Below are 19,570 nucleotides of genomic sequence, written 5' to 3' on the forward strand. Positions count from 1 at the left end.
AGAATACCAAAAAAACGTGGAGGTCAGTAAATTTGTGTTTACTGCACTCACATGCACTGCACGTGTTTCATGACTGGATCAAAAAAGGTCGATGACCGAAATCTGAATCTCATCAACCAAGCTTGTAGGATTGCAGTCTGCCATTCCACATCTTTCGATTTCTTCTGACACTTCTGAAAGCGCACAGCAGAACTCTGGTAAGTCCCTTTTAGCTTCAAATCAAAAACGAAGTCTAAAGTGACAGCCGAAACCAAAAGCGGAGAAATTAATCCTTGTTATCTATTGGACTAAATAAACACGCCAAGCAAAAGCTTTTAATATTTATTATCTCCTGATCTCCCTACTTATTTATCAGAAACAACTCCAACAAGAGAACTAATAATGCTACGCCTTTATTACCTCCTAAACGCCTTGTGCTCTCGCCCCAACCTCCCACAGCCAAAATTACTGAAGCATTGCTTTTGCGACAACCAACGCACAGTTTCACCACTAGTTCTCTTGAAAAAGAAACTACTGTCGGTCAATTTCAGTCCTATAATTTTCACAATAGTTACGGATGGTCCCTCTCAGTTCCCCATTAAACCCCCTACTCTCAAAGATTACGAATGCATGTTGTACGTATTTAGGATGTATTCGGAGACAAGTTATACAACGGTCAACAAGACCACAGGCCATGTATTGTAGTTGTGGGCCGTTGAGGCCGACTCATACTAATGGGCCGTTGAGACGATAGTGGGCCAGCACGGTCCGGACGAAACACAAAAGTATATAACGTACTCCCGCTCTTTTCGATCCGCGAAACTAATGTCTCTGTTTTCATCTCCATATGACCATATCCCAAATCAATCGAAGCAAATTCAATCAAACAGAAATTTATCAACTAATACAAATCATTACAACAAAGGAATAGTGGTAGCTATAGAAATCAAACGGTGTAGCTCATTGATGTGGCTCTGGTCCTGGGCTTCATGCTCTGTTCCTCGGCCACCAATTCTGATCAGCTCCTTCAATTTGTCAGAGGCACCACCAAGTGATGAAACATTGAAACTTCTCTACTTTGCTTTAAGCTTCTGTACATCGCGATCATTTTATCTTTCAATACGATCTAAGAGTTGGGACAATTATAAATTCCGAACACGGTGCTAATTGTATTCACTAATTCCCCCAGATATGCATTATCAGGACCAGCTAGAGTTCCTTGGCAGTAGCCAGTGAGTCAGTGACGCCAATTAAACCACCAAAGAAACAACAAATATCGAGATGAGTATAGGAGCTGTAGTCGTTGACAGTTGGAGATGCACTTTCTACTGGTGCTTGTTTGAACTTTGAAGAACACGGCCAAGATGGTGATGACAGAGACGATGCCCCCATAGAACTGGCCTGAGCCGGAGGTGTACCTTCCTCCCTTGTTCTGTTATAATCATGAGGAAAACTAAAGAGGCAAACTTTGAGTTTCAGGGAACTATAGATCATAAAAATTAAGAACAACATCCCAATGTTCGACAACTTCCACAAGAGATTTCCTAGTTTTAAGGACAAAAGATTACCCAGTCCCTACAAAATTATGGTCAGCCAAAAGAGCATATTGGATAATATATACTAGAAATTAAGAAAGAATATATAGAAGAGTATTCCATTAATGAACATAAGAGAGATATAGAGAGACGATGCAAGGTACCAAAAAATGGGAGAAGATGCATGCGACTTGCGGAGCAGCACGAGTTGGGACTGATTTTGTTCGTAGCAACTCTAATTGAGCGCCACAGGTAGCCCTATAAGATTATTGTACTTTTAAAATCACCTTTGAATCCCTCCAATGTAACATAAATAATAATAATAATAAGGGAAAATTTCACAAACAGTACACCAAGTAAAGGCCACTAATAATTCTTATACATAAAGTTCCAAACTAAGCATTTCGGTACACGAAATCTGAAACTCGACCCACTATCAGTACACGACGTCAATGACGCCGTTAATTTGAGGGGTGATATGGTCTTTTCAGTTTTTTACTCTGAGCACCCGGCTTTCTTTCTTTGGGCACCCAGCTCTCTCTCTCTCTCACACTCTCACTGTGGGCACCCATCTCTCTTCCTCCCTCCCAATCCCGATCACCTCTGCAACAACTACAACAACAGCAACAACTCTGGGTTCTCACCGCCTCTTCCGGTCCTCCCCGACCAGAACCCGACTTGCTCCGCCACCAAGCCTCCCAAGACCTCGACTGACTAGATCGTAATCCATCTCGCAGCTCATCATCCAAAACCCCAATTCCAATTCCAATTCCAATTGAATCTTTCTTCTTCATCATCAAAACCAATCAATCACACGCATACTAGAAATAAAATGAGAATTACATACTTCGGAGCAACAATTTCCGGCAATTCCAGCTTACCTTACGAACTTGCAGGTGCGAAATCACCGTCTGAGCTCCGGCAATTGACCGATCAGAGAGGAGGCAAAAACCTAGACGTGGAAATCGCAATTATTGCGGAAGAGACAAACAACAACAACCACTAGAGAGAGAGAAAGAGATGGAGGAGGAGATGGGGAAACTCAAGAGAGGAGGAGGAGGAATTTAAATCAAAACCAAGAGGAGGAGGAAGAAGAAGATATACATATATATATATATATATATATATATATATATATATATATATATATATATATATATAAAATGGAATATGTGCCGTGCAAGATCCTCTTAAGCCTTTCTTTGATGCCTCTGTTTGGGTTTGGGCATGTGGGGGGAGAGAGAGAAAGAGGGAGAGAAGGAGAGAGTCAGAGGAGATCTGGAGAAATTTTTTTTTTTAACCAAAAAAATGAGCCAAGAGTACTAAATTACCCTTTGACAAATGCATAATGACATTAGAGTTAACGGCGTCATTGACGTCGTGTCTACATAGTGGGTCGGGCTCGAGAGTCCGTGTACCAAAATGATCGTGTTTGGCTCCAGTTTTGCTTTTACTGGTCAACAGTCTCTTTTCTTGCGCGGGCGTGCCAGCACCGTTCGGGTGCGGTCGTCGGGGGTGTCCCTTGACCTGACTTCTTTCAAGTGATTGTAGACGAGGAGAGCACCAACCTCGTCGTGGGATTCTTTGTGCCTCGTGGTGAGGACTTTGCTGAAGTTTCTTCTTGTTCACAAGTCGATACTCAATATTGCAGATTGAGCAGAGCGAAATCACCGGGAAGTATTGAGATATTGCTAAAGCGTGACTTTAGCTTGGCTGGGTTGCTAGGGCGTTACCCTTGCTTGACTGGTTCTGTAACCGTTGTGGTCGCGGCACTACCGTCGGCTCCCGAGGAGACTAGGACCGAAGCACGTTGACAGAGGGTTTGGTGGCACTGAAAGTCGGCTTCTGAGAAGACTAGGACTAGGAGTGTGATCACCGGTAAGAGAAAGAGAAGGAGAGGAGTTGCTCTTAGAGAGGTTTGCTCTAGAGAGAACTTAGATCATCTTAGAGATGTTGTTGTTGAATGTGAATGTGTATGTGGTCGTGGTACTACCGTCGGCTCCCGAGGAGACTAGGACCAAAGTACGTTGACAGAGGGTTTGGTGGCACTGAAAGTCGGCTTCTGAGAAGACTAGGACTAGGAGTGTGATCACCGCTAAGAGAAAGAGAAGGAGAGGAGTTGCTCTTAGAGAGGTTTGCTCTAGAGAGAACTTAGATAATCTTAGAGATGTTTTGATGTTGTGTTGTGAATGTGTGTCTTGGAATGAGAGGAGAAGGTGTTTATATAGGGAAGAAAAAGAAGAGTGAAATGATGAGTGGAAGAAAAATAATGAAAGTAGATCTAAGTTCACTTGTAAAATATGGAAAAGATAGAGAAAAGATGAAATGAAAGCAAAGCATGAAGGTGCAGCAACATGGAAGTGGTGATGATCTATTAAAGAGATTGTAGAAGAAAAATATATCCAAGGAAAAAGAGAAAAGCATCTAGCTTTCTTCATGTGGGTAGGAAACATGAACATGTGAATATTGAGCTGGTTTTAGGTCAGTTTCTGCCCCTTTATTCCTTCAATTATTTCTCCAACAAGACTTCATTATATGCCTTCGACTTCTTCATATGAAATGTTCTACTGTGAGTGTAGATCATCCTGACAAATTTTCAGATTTTTATTCCATGTGGTTGGGCCGAAAATGCTGCTGGACCTCTTACAGGTCCAGTTTTCCAGTTTTGCTTCTGTAGAAAATTGGGCTGATTGTTTGAAGGCCTTCCACTCAAAACAAGCTCTTGCACTCTTCATAAGAAATGATCCTTGGGCTGTCTAGAATGGATCTGGAAAGTTTCAGCACATTTCGATTTCATTTGGTTAGTCTGCCACCCCTCCTTCCTTGTCTAGCTCGGTTTTTCCTAGCCGAAGTAGGAAAATATGCTAAAGTTGACTTGTCATACTTCCATAGTAGGCTTTATTTAGCCTCTAAATATATATTTCGAGCTTGTCGACAATATATAGCTTGAGCCACTGATATTGGCTCAATTTCTCCAAGACGTGCCTTGTCAGGCCAAAATGTTCATTTTGGGTCCAAACATTGCCCCCCAGACCTCGAAGTCAAAGGGTCTTCGTCTTGACTGAAGAGGTCTTGAATCAGCACTGCTCTTATAATGTTGTTGCTCCAAAGCCACTTGTATTGGCTTGACTGATAATACTTGACTGATTCCATATAGGCCTCTAAATAGGCCATAAAGCTTGAATGCCACAATCTGGATTGCCTTTGTTATGAACTGATGCTTCCTTTGCCAACTTTATTGCCCCCCATGGATCTGGCGAAACTTGGGCAGGTTGTAGGAGATCAGAATTTTAGCGTGCCCCCCATGCGAAGGAGACTGCTTTTGATCGCGAATGTGTATCTTTCTCTTCCTTGGTGGTAGCTTCGCCATGTGAATAGCAGCAAGTATCTGCCTTGTTTGCTAGGTCTCTGTTGAGAATGCAACTGCTGCAAAAGAAGCCCAACTCGATGAACCTTTGGCTGCTTCTGAAGAAATGGGTCGCAACCTGGCCCGTGCCAGAGAATGGGCCACTCAGGCCGAAGCTGGTGCCATTGTGGCGGAACTCCGCGTGGAGGAACTTTGCTTGAGATTGAGATTCGCGGGCCAATCTCTGTAGGCCCCCTCGAAAACCGTTCGGTCTCCTCACATGTTGTTAATCCCTTCTTTTCCGAGATTTAAGGCATTAATCACTCGTTGAAAAACAACGGTCGTGAAAAAATAATCTCGTGAAAAGAACAGTTACTTCCTCGAAAACCGTTCGGTTTCCCCACATGCTATTATTCCTCTAATAATAGCTAACTCCTCAAAAATCGCTCCTCACATGCTGCTAGTCCCTTTTTTCCCGAGATTTGGAATCACTAATCTCGATTTACTGACATCGGTTTTGAAATTGAGCTTCATCCAAGGGTGGGGATTTGCCTGAAGTCCCTATAAATAGTTGTATTTCAGGAAGGGAATACTCACAACAACTTTTCTGAAATATTCGAGAAATGGCCTTTCAATCCTTGCTTCTTTTTCTCCTTCTTCACAAATCTTCCCCTCATGAAATGACCTTTAGCCTCTAAATTTTAGGCTTTATGGCGTAATCTTAAGCCTGGGTTAGGCCTCATGGCGTAATCTTAGGCAACCCCTTATTTCGTCCTTCTGGAGTTCTGCAACAAAAATGCCAGGCTTCAGATTGGTTTAGAAACACGAGGGGGCTCCAAGTGTGGGATCTCCGGTCATGTAAGATCATTTTTTGAGAAAATCCCATACGCGGAGCGAAACGGGGAGAGGGAGGACGGCCACTCTGAGGTTCATCTTTCCTCCTCTGTTTCCTTTCTTCTGGACCTGGCCCGTGTTGTGCCCTCCAGATGGAAGGGGCTTTGGTTCTCACCTCCTTCTCCCCCTTTCTCTTCTTGATAGAATCTTGGAGGGATGAGAAGGGATGGACTCTTTGAAGGAATGGGTTCAAGCTACAGAATGGCTGTTCCTGTACTTCACGTCCAGCTAATGGTGGTTACCAAGGCTAGAGGGGGTGCAGAGACTCAAGCTGATATTTGGTTCCTTCACTCTTTGCCCCTCCAGGAGATAATGGCGCGGCTCAACCCGGCGTTGGATTCCATAGCTGCTTCCAATTGAGGGGGCTTGGAGGCTCCATTTTCTTTTACTGGAGTCTCCCCTTCTCATGAATAATGGTGTTGGCCAAGCCTATGTTGTATTCCTCTACCGCTTCCATGTAAAGGGGCGCGGGGGCTCCGTTACTCCTCTTTTTCCTTCCCTGAAGTCTGCCCCTCCTTGAGATAATGGCGCGGCTCAACCCGACGTTGGATTCCATAGCTGCTTCCACTTGAGAAAAGATTTAGAAGATAATCCGAAGATTCTTGTTTTGTATTCTAGCCACTTTTGGCTTTGTAATGAATGTATTGCTTTTGGCCGCAAAGCCACTTTATGAATACAATAATATTTTCTTATCCTGATATCCAAATATCCGTGAGAAGCCAATAATTGTGTCTCGCAAGGCCCCAAATATAGGCCCCCATAGTTGTATATTGAAAATACTATGAACTTTTAAAATATGCTCCGCGTCAAAAAGAGCCTCGTGGCGAGGTTTTTGAGGACATATGTATCTTTTGGATCCACTTGCTGGCTCCCAACTCAAAACTCTTAGCGACAATAACTCCTTCTTTTCCGAGATTTAAGGCACTAATCACTCGTTGAAAAACAACAGTCATGAAAAATAATCTCGTGAAAAGAACAGTTACCTCCTCGGAAACCGTTCGGTTTCCCCACGCGCCAATAATCCATTCTTTTCCGAGATTTAAGGCAACTTTAATCACGCTTTACTGACACTTAGTTTGACTCTTCTCTTTGACCGTCCATCCAAGGGTGGATATTTGCATGCCTATATCTTCCTCCACATTATAAACCCAAATTTCCAATCCCAAAATCATATCATCAACTCGAATATTTCTAACAGCAATTACTCATCATCATCACTCTTCAATTCTCGCATTCTCTCAATCCATCACCAATGGAACCACAAACCCAGCAACCAACCGTGGATGGAGGAAGCAACAAAGCAGCCGGGAGTAGTGCTAACATGCTTTGTAGGCGGAGCAGGTGGACTCCCACTACAGATCATATAAGAATCCTCAATGAGCTTTTCTACAACAAGGGAGTTAGGTCCCCAACTATAGAGCAGGTTCAGAGGATCTGTCTCCAGCTGAAATGGTACGGCAAGATCGAGTTCAAGAACGTCTATTATTGGTTCGTGAACCAAAGGTCTCGAGAGAAGCAGAAGAAAAGGTCCACTTCGGATGTTCATGTGCCCATGCAAAGATCAGGGCTTGTTGGTGATGACAAAGTTACCAATTGGAAACATGAGGATCAGTATATTAACTTTGGATCTTCTGCACCTGCTTCTTCTTCCGCTGGTGTGATGATTGCTTTTAACGGGCAGATGGGGAACTATGGCGATTATGGATCTATGAACATGGAGATTGAAACCCTTCCTCTGTTTCCCATGCATGGTGAGGACATCTTTGGCAACATGAAGACTACTTCCGATGGAGGTGGCGGTCACGGTGGTGGCTCTTACATTTCCCTTGAGCTCGGCCTTTCCTGCGAGGGCAAAGCTGGAAAAAGTTTCTGGAGCCGCTGACTCGGCTTAGTAGCTTTGCGAGTGTAGGAACACTTAGAATTGCCCCCTAAGAGTTGTATTTATGACTTTTTAAATTTTTTTTATTATTATTATTATATATATATATATATATTTTATATTTTTTATAAGTAGTTGAATTCAATAAGACAATGTGAATCAAGGTTTAGACATGCGGCCAAGTATAGTCGCCTAGACACAAATTTTCTTTCAAATCCTTTGGGCAACCTTACTGAAATGGCCAGGTGGGGGAGGGCGAACAAGAGAGGCAGAATCCATTTTGGCATGAGCTACTCCCACATAGTGGTTTAGGCCCATTTGCACGCATTTCTGGATTCAAGAACCTGTCATGAACGTTGTCCCCTTTCTAGAAACCATTTCACATAGGCTATACTTACTAAGATGTGAAAGGTCATAAGTGTGAAGACAGTTCAACAAGTGTTAATAAAAGCCGCCCTTAACCTTAAGGGACCTGAACTAGGCACCAATAAGGAGTTTAGGCCAATATTAACAAAAGAGACTTCACCTATTCCGTTATGATTCACAACCCCTTACCAAATTCATTTTTGATAATTAGAAAACTAGGCCATTTTTTTTTTTTTTAATGAAAAGAAAACTAGAAACGAAAAATTAACAGCAAATTAAAAGCAAAGAAAGAAAGAAGCTAGCAACACCATGTTTGGCTAACCTCTAGAAGACCACGGGGGAGGCCATCTATGCTTCATTCCAAGCTCCGATGTATCAAAATTTGTAGGGTAAAAATCCCTCCTGTGAGAGCTTGTAGGAAAAGAACAAAGATACTTCTCATTGAAAACTTGGGAAAAAATTGGCTCATAGGAGGAGTAATCTTGCCCCCCAAGTATCTTTGTTGGTTGGCGAAACAAGATCTTCAATTGCACCTTTGGCGATGAAGATGTTCCAAGATCGGCTTTGTTGCCAACTACCATGTCATAGAACATGGTGTCTTCAGGATTAGCCACAGATTGGCCATTATAGACGACCACTTGCTGGTCTGAATTCTCCACATCAAGAGCTTCACTTGTTGGATAATTATAAACAAGAGTTAACTTGTATTGATGATACTCAAATTTACAGTTGCGAAGGACAACTTGGCCACTAGAATAATTGTTCTGGCCATTCATGCAACGTGGGTTATAAATGTGCCCTCCACATATATCAAAGCCACCGCTTGGCCTTGAAGAATATATGAAGAACTTCAAGTTGAATTGATTAATAAAGCCACAGATTGGCTTCTGTAGGCCACAACTTAATTGATAATTAAGTTGGTCCTGATTTTGATCACCTTCCCCATGACGTCCAGTAGCAGAGTCACAATTAAAATGATCATGAACTTGCTTCTTTTGATCAAAGGGATGATCATGGGCCATATCTTGCCCCCCATGCATCTGATCAGTGGCCACGTATTTGGCTTGATCAGTGGAGAAATCAGCTATATGTTCAGAGACAATTTCATTGTCAGAAAAACATTCTTGTGGACCGTCTTCTCCATGCACAACCTCTGTGTAAGGCTGTGACTCAACAGTGAGACCCTTACGTTGATTGCCACCTATAGGCAAGTTAGTCTCAGAAATGACCTCTTCGTGAGCAGGTTCTGGAATCGTGAACTCATCGAGCCGTCGACGGTCCTCCGCGAGAGCTTTACTCAGATTCTCATGGTATGCGGTAGAATTCTTTTGAAGGATATCAAGCCGCTCTTCTATGCTCGCATTCTCTGGAATGGGAATGGGCACATAGCCTTCTATCGTCGCCATGACTTCAGGAATTTCTTTTGGTAAAGAATTTCCTCTGGCATCCCAATGATGGTGAACATAAAAAGACTCTGGTGTAGTCCCACTGGGCGTGCCAAAATGTTTGTTTTGAAGCCCGGTGGTTGAATGTCTTCAAGAAAAGAAAAAAAATTCTAACCTGGTCCCACTGGGCGTGCCAAAATGTTTGTTTTGAAGCCCGGTGGTTGAATGTGCTTCAAGAAAAAAAATTCTAACCTTGTCCCACTGGGCGTGCCAAAATGTTTGTTTTGAAGTCCGGTGGTTGAATGTCTTTGTTTTGAAGCCCGGTGGTTGAATGTCTTCAAGAGAAAAACTTCTGATGTTGTCCCACCGGGTGTGCCAAAATGTTTGGCTTTAATTTTTCTTTTACTGGTCAACAGTCTCTTTTCTTGCGCGGGCGTGCCAGCACCGTTCGGGTGCGGTCGTCGGGGGTGTCCCTTGACCTGACTTCTTTCAAGTGATTGTAGACGAGGAGAGCACCAACCTCGTCGTGGGATTCTTTGTGCCTCGTGGTGAGGACTTTGCTGAAGTTTCTTCTTGTTCACAAGTCGATACTCAATATTGCAGATTGAGCAGAGCGAAATCACCGGGAAGTATTGAGATATTGCTAAAGCGTGACTTTAGCTTGGCTGGGTTGCTAGGGCGTTACCCTTGCTTGACTGGTTCTGTAACCGTTGTGGTCGCGGCACTACCGTCGGCTCCCGAGGAGACTAGGACCGAAGCACGTTGACAGAGGGTTTGGTGGCACTGAAAGTCGGCTTCTGAGAAGACTAGGACTAGGAGTGTGATCACCGGTAAGAGAAAGAGAAGGAGAGGAGTTGCTCTTAGAGAGGTTTGCTCTAGAGAGAACTTAGATCATCTTAGAGATGTTGTTGTTGAATGTGAATGTGTATGTGGTCGTGGTACTACCGTCGGCTCCCGAGGAGACTAGGACCAAAGTACGTTGACAGAGGGTTTGGTGGCACTGAAAGTCGGCTTCTGAGAAGACTAGGACTAGGAGTGTGATCACCGCTAAGAGAAAGAGAAGGAGAGGAGTTGCTCTTAGAGAGGTTTGCTCTAGAGAGAACTTAGATCATCTTAGAGATGTTTTGATGTTGTGTTGTGAATGTGTGTCTTGGAATGAGAGGAGAAGGTGTTTATATAGGGAAGAAAAAGAAGAGTGAAATGATGAGTGGAAGAAAAATAATGAAAGTAGATCTAAGTTCACTTGTAAAATATGGAAAAGATAGAGAAAAGATGAAATGAAAGCAAAGCATGAAGGTGCAGCAACATGGAAGTGGTGATGATCTATTAAAGAGATTGTAGAAGAAAAATATATCCAAGGAAAAAGAGAAAAGCATCTAGCTTTCTTCATGTGGGTAGGAAACATGAACATGTGAATATTGAGCTGGTTTTAGGTCAGTTTCTGCCCCTTTATTCCTTCAATTATTTCTCCAACAAGACTTCATTATATGCCTTCAACTTCTTCATATGAAATGTTCTACTATGTGTGTAGATCATCCTGACAAATTTTCAGATTTTTATTCCATGTGGTTGGGCCGAAAATGCTGCTGGACCTCTTACAGGTCCAGTTTTCCAGTTTTGCTTCTGTAGAAAATTGGGCTGATTGTTTGAAGGCCTTCCACTCAAAACAAGCTCTTGCACTCTTCATAAGAAATGATCCTTGGGCTGTCTAGAATGGATCTGGAAAGTTTCAGCACATTTCGATTTCATTTGGTTAGTCTGCCACCCCTCCTTCCTTGTCTAGCTCGGTTTTTTCTAGCCGAAGTAGGAAAATATGCTAAAGTTGACTTGTCATACTTCCATAGTAGGCTTTATTTAGCCTCTAAATATATATTTCGAGCTTGTCGACAATATATAGCTTGAGCCACTGATATTTGCTCAATTTCTCCAAGACGTGCCTTGTCAGGCCAAAATGTTCATTTTGGGTCCAAACAGATCGGTTTGGAACATTATGTATAAGAATTATTAGTGGCATTTACTTGGTGTACTATTTGCAAAATTTTCCCTAATAATAATAACACAAGAACTTTTAACAAGAATACTCCTCGCGATCACTCTAACGTTGCTCTCTTGTGGCGGTGACTTGCACGGGGTTCCGACTGCCTTGAAACTTCCAGATATTTTAGTCTAGTCTTCCCATGGGTTGGAGAATATCTCTACCTTTTTGAATCCTCAGATCCATCTCTTCCTCCACCCCTCCATCTGTCTGGGGATGGTGACAGGGGTGACCTAGGTGGAGTGGCGGTTTGGCCGAGAAAAATCAAGGTGCAGACGGACTTCGATCAACGCGACGCTATTGCCTCGAGATCGCTTATGGCCACAGTCTCGCGATCGATTCCGATGCGATGCTATTCGGAAACTTTAGAATATTTTCGACCACCGATGAGTGGTGGTGACAAGGATGCCCAGGCGGGGTGGCAGTTTGGTCAAGCAACATCCAGTCGCGGTTGGACTGTGGTGCTGCACGGGAACACGAAGCCGGATTTGCAATGGCGATCTCGGTGATTTTAGAGGAGAGGATAAGGACGAGGCGGCCTCTCTATTGGTCCGAAATGGTCATCACACTCAATATCAGTTGGGTCGACGCGGGTGCCTGGCTATTACCCATCATGGCCTCGGCTTCGAAATTGAGCCAAACTTCACAGGTCACAAAAGCTGCTTGGCGGAAAGTCGGTCCGCTGTTGCTAGGAGCTTATCCAGGCGTTGCTAGACCACCATGGACAGAGATGGTAGCGGGTAGGCGTTGCATCTATTGGTATTTCTACGGATTCCGGAGTTGGGTGCTCGGAAATTGGGCTGCTCTGGTGTTGCGAAGTCGGGACTGGTTTCCAATTTGGTCATGTTGGATCGGCGATGGAAGCACAGTCGTGCAGTCGGTGTTGTGGCAGACGAGCTATGTCGCTGTACCCAAAAGGGTTTGTGATCTGTCCAAGGTGTTGGACTTGCTTGAGGCCCAAATCAGAAACAATGGGTTGGGTTTACTTCCTAGGATAGCTTGGAAGTGGGCTCAACTGATACCAAAGAATTTCTTAGAGAATTATGAGCCACAGATTTCTGCTGATAATATATTTAATTGTTTAAACCTCCTAGCCCTATTGATGTGCATGGAAAAATGTAGTTTGCTTTACATTTGCCTATAACTGTGTTCTAGTTGTATCGTAGTTTATAGGCTTGCTTGAATAAGTGAGCACTAGTTGTATAATGAATGGTCTAGTCCCTATGTACCATGTGGTACTCCCGCAACCTCTTATCTATCTTTGAATGGTGGTGGAGGGGTATGTAATGACTGTTCTGACTTGAGTTTATTAATGACAATCATTGATGGATTGATTAAAAAAAAAAACAAGAATACTTCAGAAAAGAGTATTTTTATTACAACAGAAAAATAAAACAGCAAAAACGAGAAGAAAAGAGAATTAAGAGTAACTATTACAACAAAGACAATTCATATAACAAAGAGTTTCCAAATAAGATGTATTATCCATAGGTTGCAGCTATCGAAAATTAAACAGGTAGGTGATTGATGGTCTGGTTCTGGTCTTGGGCTTCATGCTCTGTCCAGCAACCGATCAGCTCCTTCAATTTCTCAAAGACACAAGCAAGTGCTAGAAATGCATTACTTTCAATCAAGCGGCCATTCAGTTCAATCAACTTCTCTTTCAATTCGCGGGAGCGATGATGAAGACCTGCAATTGCACTTCCATAGAGTGTTTTCAACAATTGGTACGAGTTAGTCACAACGCTTAGAAAACAGATGCTCCAGATGAAGAGCATGACCCATCCAAAAGGTTGAACAAGGATGAGCAATTCTAAAACAAAGGCAAGACTTCCAAACAAGAGGCTAATCTTGTTCATGAACACTCCGATATCTGCATTGTTGCGGGCAACTTGGATTATCATGAAAGCTAAACTCCCAAATTAAGTAAATGACTGAGTCCATAATAAACAGAGTCATCAGCATACTGCCATAGTTTGTCTCAAATGGAGATGCATTTGCAAACTTGAGTGGGAGGCAAAACCCCAAGATGGTGATGAGAGAAACAATGCAACCGTGTAATGCTCCTATAGAACTGTTGAGAAGTGAACCCTGATCCATTCTGTTGTTATGACCATGAGAAAATAAATTTAGTAAGTCTTCATGCCGGTGGCCTCCATTGCCAGTCTCTAGCTCAAACAAAAGCCGCCACAGTCGAGTTGCGGGGGCTTAGAGCAAGGCTTCGTGCCGGTGGCCTTGTAGAACAAAGACAGAATCAGAAACAACAACACCTCCTAGGTTCGTTTCATCATTGCTTTAATCATATATACTTGCTTGCTTTTGGGTACCTAATTGACAACAAATTAAATATACAACAGCTTAGTGGAACATATATATATAAAGGCGACCACTAGACATACGGTATTAGACCAACGTAATGGTCTATAATTTTCGTGGCTTCAAAAAGAAATGGTGCTTTTGGAAATGACATGTGCTGCGGCTTAAGCTTTTATAAGGGGCTCAATCCTTTGTATTTTTCTGCTTGTAGAATACATAATATGTTTTTGAAAATGACATGTGCTGTGGCTTAAGCTTCTCTAAGGGGCTCAATCCTTTGTATTTTTTTTGCTTGTAGAATATATAATATATTTTTGAAAATAACATGTGTTGTGGCTTAAGCCTTTATAAGGGGCTCAATCCTTTGAATTTTTTCTGCTTGTAGAATATATAATATGTTTTTGAAAATGACATGTGTTGTGGCTTAAGCCTTTATAAGGGGCTCAATCCTTTGAATTTTTTCTGCTTGTAGAATATATAATATGTTTTTGAAAATGACATGTTCTGTGGCTTAAGCCTTTATAAGGGGCTCAATCCTTTGAATTTTTTCTGCTTGTAGAATATATAATATGTTTTTGAAAATGAAAATGACATGTGCTGTGGCTTAAGCCTTTATAAGGGGCTCAATCCTTTGTATTTTTTTTGCTTGTAGAATATATAATATATTTTTGAAAATGACATGTGCTGTGGCTTAAGCCTTTATAAGGGGCTCAATCCTTTGAATTTTTTCTGCTTGTAGAATATATAATATGTTTTTGAAAATGACATGTTCTGTGGCTTAAGCCTTTATAAGGGGCTCAATCCTTTGAATTTTTTCTGCTTGTAGAATATATAATATGTTTTTGAAAATGAAAATGACATGTGCTGTGGCTTAAGCCTTTATAAGGGGCTCAATCCTTTGAATTTTTTCTGCCTGTAGAATATATAATATGTTTTTGAAAATGAAAATGACATGTGCTGTGGCTTAAGCCTTTATAAGGGGCTCAATCCTTTGAATTTTTTCTGCTTGTAGAATATATAATATGTTTATAACATATATATATATATATATATAAAGGCTCTTCTTTCTAGTGAGAGATTTTTAAAAAAAAAAATTTTGTCTTTTCTAAGGATAGGGCATTAGACCAACTTTTCGATCACATATCGGCATCTCAACCGTTCAGTTTTTAGGACATAATGTGTTGATCACCTCTGCAAATTTTCAGCCAAATTGATTATCGTCAAGGCATTCAAACAGCGACTTATAATTATAAGTATGAATGGTTCAGGTTGGACAGATTTGGTTGGTCCATTGATTTAATCTAGTTCGATACTTTAACGATTACCGATTTGGCTGAAGGTGATCTACACATTAGGACCTAAAATGAACAGTTGAGATACTGATATGTGATCAAAAAGTTGGTATAATGCTCTATCCCTATAAAAGACCAAAAAATGAATCCCTTATTCAAAAGGCCCTATATATATATTGCTTTAATCATATATACTTGCTTGCTTGTCGGTACCTAATTGACAACAAATTAAACATACAACAGCTTAGTGGAACATATATATAAAACCGAAGGAGATTAGTCAAGTTGATGAAATCTTGTGGGTACGTAATGGTCTGTAATTTTCGTGGCTTCAAAAAAGAAATAGTGCTTTTGGAAATGACATGTGCTGTGGCTTAAGCTTTTATTAGGGGCTCAATCCTTTTTATTTTTCTGCTTGTAGAATATATAATATGTTTTTGAAAATGACATGTGCTGTGGCTTAAACTTTTATAAGGGGCTCAATCCTTTGTAATTTTTTCTGCTCGTAGAATATATATATATACGATCCTGATCACATGGTCAGCAGCTGACCATGGATTTTCTGGTCACTGACCGTTCGATTGAGATCGGACGGTTGACAGCTAAGTAATGAGATTTAAGATGAGAGCTGTCAGCCGTCCGATCTCAATCGGACGGTCAGTGACCAGAAAATCCATGGTCAGCTGCTGACCATGTGATCAGGACTGTATATATATATACATACCCAGGGTAGTGAGTTGTGGAGTAATTGCAAGAAGTATAGACAATATTTGACCAAGTCACCAAAGACTTGTATAATGTCAAACTTCAAATGAATGAACAAACTGGGAAATTTCCCATTAGGAAGGATTGCACACCAAATACAGTGATTTTAATATATTAAATCAAGAAAGCATATGTCCTGTCTACATTGTTAAGAAAGATAAGGGAATAAATGTCAAACAGGATAAGGTAGATGATGAGAGAGAATCTTGCGTAGGGCACCCGCACGGGACACGTGGTGGGGAGGGCCGATTACTGCCCAGCAGGGGAGGTGTTTTGGGTATTTCACTTTAGGGAGCAGAGGCAGTTTCGAAAAAGATGAAAAATTTACTTGCTTCTGATTGGGTGGCCGTAAGGCCACGTGGTGGGGAAACCCCCACCTAAGTATTTGCCAGATGATGAAGAGAAGTTATTCTTACTTTGGATTAAAATATTATAAACAAATTAATCTTGGAATAGAAGGAATATATTGCTGTGGAAGCTTAGAAAGTGCCTGCAGATCTCTATGTTTGTTTACAAGGTGTACACAAAAATATGACCCTCTCCTATTTCTTTGTTGGCCTAGAAAGTGACTGTAGATCTCTATGTTTGTCTTTGAGGAGGGAATGAAGAACTTCGTACTAGTTTATGTAATGTGAAAGTATGGAATTTAAGATGGTGGAGCTGATGAAATTTCTTGCCAAAATAAATTGAAAATACTGAAAAGAAAAGGTGACTTCCGATTGTGCCAATTACAGCGTGGTATGCATCACTTATGGTATGCATGCAAGACTACGTAATAAGTTGTTGGATGCTTCCAAATTGTGTTTTGCGATTGATTTGTGAAAGTGTAGTCTCAAAGTCTAGCCCAGGGCCGGTCCTGAGTTTTTTGATGCCCAGGGCGAAATTTTTTTTTTGTGCCCAACTAGCCTAGAATAATAGACATGTAATGATTCTTTCAAATGTCATACTCTATTACATAAATAAACATTACACAACAGGGTCGACATAAAACCAAAAACCCGTATAAAAAAGTTTACAAATCATCTAAAATGATGTATTCTTGCATTTCTTGAAGCAAAATCATCAATTATCTTTTCGTAGTCAACATTTGCCAACATATTTCTTTCAATGGTTAAAATCGCTAATCCATTCAGTCTATCTTGAGTCATGGTAGTCCGAAGATAAGACTTCAATAACTTCAATTTTGAAAAACTTCTTTCAGCGGATGCTACAGTCACCGGTATAGTCAATAAAATCCTGTAGGCAACCATAACACTTGGAAACATATCCATTTTCTTTGCAAACTCCATAATTTGAATGGATGTCCAAGGCCTATCTGTTTCATATGCCTCATTCGGCAACATCTCCTACAAAATTTATAACTCATAAGCAAATATTTCACATCAATATCAGAACCCTCACCATTTCTCAAAGCATTTTCAAGATTCAAACAACAGCTTTTCAATTCATCATCATCCAATCTCTTATCCCTTCACTTGCTAATTGACTTCTCAAGCGAGCTGTTTTAAATAGTTTACAACAGAAACAAAAAACTTTATCCAGCTTTTTTGAGTAAATCAACCATTTTCTATCAAGAGATTCACCATTTGGTAATTTTCGAACATAAAACTCAGAGGAAAAGTGCCGACCTAATTCATCCTTAGGAAAGTTGATATTAGTTTCTGTAATAGGTCCTTTTTCTACAAGCAAGTCTCTCATTTTTGAATCTAGACAATCCCAAACTCTAGGATCAAAAATATTCAAATCAGCTGATGATTTCAAGCACTCAAGTTCATTGGCAATAACTTCATCATGGCAAGGATTTTCATTATTTTCTGATTCGTCACTTTGATTTTCACCTATATCATCAAGTTCTTCGTTTACCTCATTCAGATTTTCTACAAACTCATTAGAGTGAATTTGTAGTTTAGGTTCATTTACTAAATTCTCAACATGATTTTCAATAGATTCTTTTGTTTCTGTAACAAAATATTTATGTAAAGATCCCCGTTGAGATTGAATAATTTCTTCTTCTCTTTTCTTTCTTTTTCTTTTTTGAGAACCTGAGAGTTGTTTCGGAGGAAACATTATTGAAACTAGCTAGACAAAACTCAAACAAGCAAGCCAAAATACTAAACAGTCTAAACTTTGAATGATACACACTAGCATAGAAGTGATAGAACAATAAAACCTGGAAATCTGGAAATCTGGAATCAATCCTTTTCCTTCTTGTTTTTTCTTTTCTGATCGAGATTGACTTGCATATCCAACTTCTAATTGCACCTAACATTGAAAATCAAAAATCGAAAACTGATGAATGAGTAGGTTGTCAGAAATCATTTTGAATGATAATTGATAAACAGTGGAGCATAGAACAATACCTGGAAAATGGAAATCTGGAATTGAGTAGTCATTGCAACCAATTTAAAGAAAACACTTGCTGGGTTTTAACGTTTCGAACTTGGGAGAGAGAGGGAGAGAGCAAGACAGCTATGACTCTTGGTCTCTTGCAGTTTTGCCGGCAATATGCTTTTCAGAGGCATGATACCAATTCTCAATAAAGCTATGGCCTAGGTGCCCAAATGCCCGGCACTATTCCATTCCTTTCCCTACATTTGGGGCTTTTTCTTCGGATACCACTATAAATTAATACCAAATGGCAGACACTTTCTCATTCCCTTCTCTACTTTTAAAATTTTTCTTCCACTATCGTTCCATTCCATACATATATAATTTTATATAATTAAATATACAATTATATATATATATATTTCTGTTTGTACATATATGTATAGTTGTATATATAAAAATTGTGTGCCCCCACTTGCTCTTGTGCCCTGGGCCGTCGCCAAGGCCGCCCTTGGGCAGGGCCGGGCCTGGTCTAGCCTACTCGACATTGAAGGCTAAATTAATGATTTTAATTATATCGGTTAATGTCTGCGAGCATGCATTCTACAACAATGGTTGATTAGAGTCGTGTTATCGTACGTTTCTCCTCAAAAAATAGTTGACAGCTAGTCTTCTACAAACATTATAGCGTCTAATTTCTATGTACCGATGAATGATCTCCAATGTATATATAACAGCTAGCTAATCAGCTGGAAAGAAAGATCAACAAACCTCAAAGGGTGGAAAACAAGTGAACTTTGATCCTGAAATATTAGGGAAAATTTCGCAAACAATACATTAAGTAAATGCCACTAATAATTCTTATACATAAAGTTCCAAACCAAACATTTCGGTACACGAAATCTGAAACTCGACTCACTATCAGTACAGGACGTCAATTTTTGACACCAAAATGTCCATTATGCCCTCAGTTCTTTTTTTTTTTTAATAAATTTTTTTTCCTTCGTTTTTTCTGTTATTTTTTTTCCTTCGTTTTTTCTGTTATTTTTTTTCCTTCGTTTTTTCTGTTATTTTTTTTTCTTCCTTCGTTTTTTTTTTCCTTCGTTTTTATCTCTTTCTTTCTTTTCACATGACTAAATATTGGCTGAGTTACAAATATAAGTTGTAAGACCATAAATCTCACCAATTGGAGGGCAAGGGCGGCGTTGGAAGCGAGGGAGTGAGCGTGGAGGTGAGGAAGAAGAAAGAGATAAAAACGAAGGAAAAAAAAATAACAGAAAAAAAAAAATTTATTAAAAAAAAAGAAAGAACTGAGGGCATAATGGACATTTTGGTGTCAAAAATTGACGTCGTGTACTGATAGTGGGTCGAGTTTCAGATTTCGTGTACCGAAATGTTTGGTTTGGAACTTTATGTATAAAAATTATTAGTGACCTTTACTTGGTGTACT

At 40.5% G+C, this 19,570-nt stretch overlaps 1 long non-coding RNA gene across 1 annotated transcript; it reads right to left on the reverse strand.

The window, feature by feature from the left end:
* Positions 1-16,799: 16,799 nt before the first annotated feature.
* Positions 16,800-18,643, reverse strand: LOC133745841 (uncharacterized). Its single transcript, XR_009863813.1, has 2 exons — positions 18,153-18,643; positions 16,800-18,054 (listed from the first exon to the last, which is right to left on the reverse strand). It is a non-coding gene; the product is annotated as an uncharacterized LOC133745841 (long non-coding RNA).
* Positions 18,644-19,570: the final 927 nt, after the last annotated feature.

This window comes from Rosa rugosa, chromosome 1, assembly GCF_958449725.1.
Source record: "Rosa rugosa chromosome 1, drRosRugo1.1, whole genome shotgun sequence".
Taxonomy (NCBI): domain Eukaryota; kingdom Viridiplantae; phylum Streptophyta; class Magnoliopsida; order Rosales; family Rosaceae; genus Rosa; species Rosa rugosa.